The following is a 2,500-nucleotide window of genomic DNA, read 5'->3' on the forward strand; positions in this document are numbered from 1 at the left end:
GGGTTAAAGGGAGAGGGGAGAGGGAGAGGTAAGGAGGATAGAGGGTTAGAGGGAGGGAGGCAGAGAAGATAAGGAGGGGAGAGGTAGGGAGGATAGAGGGAGGTAGGGAGGAGAAGGAGAGGGGAGAGGTAGGGAGGATAGAGGGTTAGAGGGAGAGGGGAGGGGGAAGAAAAGGAGAGAGGGAGAGGGAGAGGGGAGAGGTAGGTAGGATAGAGGGTTAGAGGGAGAGGGGAGGGGGGAAGAAACGGAGAGGGGAGAGGGAGAAGGGAGAGGTAGGGAGGATAGAGGGTTAGAGGGAGAGGGGAGGTAAGGAGGAGAAGAAGAGGGGAGAGGTAGGGAGGAGAGGGAGAGGGGGAGGCAAGGAGGAGAGGGAGAGGGTAGGCAAGGAAGAGAAGAAAAGGAGAGGGGTAGAGGGAGAGGGAGGCAAGGAGGAGAGGGAGAGGGGAGGTATAGGGGAGAAGGAGAGGGAGAGGGGAGACACGGAGGAGAGGGAGAGAGGAAATGTAGGGAGAATAAGGAGAGGTGAAAGAAAGGGGGAGTTAGGGAGGAGAAGGACTGGGGGAAGAGGGAAGAGGTAGAGAGGAGAAGGAAGAGGGGAAAGACAAGGAGGAAGGGAAGGCAAAGAGGAGGGGTAGAGGGGAAGGAGGGAGGTGGGGAGGAGAAGGAGAGGTAGGGGGGAAAGAGGGAAAGTGAGGATGATAAGAAAAGGGGTAGGAAGAGAAGGTAGAGAGTAGGGGAGAAGAGAGAGGGAGCGATAGAGAGGAGGAGAAGGAGAAGGAAAATAAAGGAAAGATGGGGCATGCAGGGAAGAGAGAGAGAAAGAGAGGGTAAGATAACAGGCAGGAATAAGGAGAGAAAGAAAAGAGAGTAGGCGGGGAGAAGGCATGAAGGCAGCCAAAGATGGGTAAGAGTGGGGAGGGAGAGACGGGGAAGGGAGAGAGGAGGAGAAGGAAAAAGATTATCTCTCTCTCTCTCTCTCTCTCTCTCTCTCTTTTTTTTTTTTGGTTAAGCCTGAGCTGAAAGGAGTGTTGCACATGAACTAATGCATATGCGAGGGATGAGTCAACTGCCTACCTCCTCCTCCCCCCTCCCCCGTCCCACAACCCCCACCGCCCACCCCCTCCCCCTCCTCCCTCGCCCCTCGCCCCCCACCCCCTCTCGCGGTCTCATGCATAACCCCACAGAGCGAAGCCACACACAGCATGGCAAGAAGGCAACTTGGCCGTACATCTTTTCTCTTTTTTTCCCCTCTCTTTCTCTCTTTTCTCCCGTCGTTTATCCCATTTCCTCTTCTTCCTCCTTTTTTATGCGGTTCCTTTCTGTTTTTCTTTTCTCTTTTTTCGTCTTTTGTATCTTTTCTTCGTTTTTTTCTATTATTTTTTTTCTTTACTCTTATTTCCTTCTTTCTGTTCTCATCGTAATCTTTTTTTCTCTGTCCTTCTCTTTTCTTCTTTCCCTCTTCTCTCCTTCCTCCTATCCACCCCATTCTTTAGCAATCCCTCCTCCTTCTCTCGATGATTTTCCTCTTCCATCCTTTCTCTTCCTCTTTTCTTTCCTTTTTTCTTAATCCCTTTTCTTCCTCTTCCCGGCTTCTTTCTCTCTCTCTCTCTCCTTTCCTAATTTTCTCTTCTTCCCTCGTTCACCTCTTTCCTCCTTGCCTATTTTACTCTTCCTGTCGTGTATTTCTCTCCACCCCAACCTCCCCTTATCCCCTCTTTACCCCCTATTCCCTCACCCACTCCTCTTACTTCCCTCTTCATCTCCCTCCTCCTCCTTTTCCTCTTTCTCATTTCCCCTTTCACTCCTTCCCTCCCCCTTACCCTCCTTCTCCTTCCTTCTTATCGCTACTTCCCTTCACCCGTCCCTCTTTCCCTCTATTCTCCTCTCTCTCCTCCCTTCTTTACCTTATCTCCCCTCATCCATCCCTCTTCTTCCCTTCCTTCATCCATGCCTCCTCTTTTCCCTCTCTCTGCAACCTCTCGCCCTCTCTCTCCCCATCTCACTTCACCCACCCTCATCCCTCTCTCTCCCCCACTTCCTTTTCCCCTCACTCTCCACCCCCAACCTCCCCCCACCCCTCTTTCTCTTCATCTTCTCCCTTCACCCGTCTCTACCCCCCTCTCTCTCTCTCTCACCTCCTCTTCCCCTCTCCCTCCTTCCCAATCTCCCCTCGCCTGTCTCCCATCCATTCCTCACCCGCCCCCACCCCTCTCTCTCTCCCTCACCCTCCATCCCAATCTCCTCTTCCCTCACCCTCCACCCCACCCCTCTCTCTCACCTCACCCACCACCTCTTCCCTCTCTCTCCCCTCACCCGCCACCAAATCTCTTCTTCCCTCTCTCTCCTCCTCCCTCCCCCTCCACCCCGATCTCATCCTCCCCTCACCCACCACCCCAATCACCTCTTCCCCTCACCCTCCACCCCACCCCTCTTTCTCCCTCCCCCTCCACCCCGATCTCATCCTCCCCTCACCCACCACCCCAATCACCTCTTCCCCTCA

Source organism: Penaeus vannamei, chromosome 36 (assembly GCF_042767895.1).
Source record: "Penaeus vannamei isolate JL-2024 chromosome 36, ASM4276789v1, whole genome shotgun sequence".
In the NCBI taxonomy this organism is placed as follows: domain Eukaryota; kingdom Metazoa; phylum Arthropoda; class Malacostraca; order Decapoda; family Penaeidae; genus Penaeus; species Penaeus vannamei.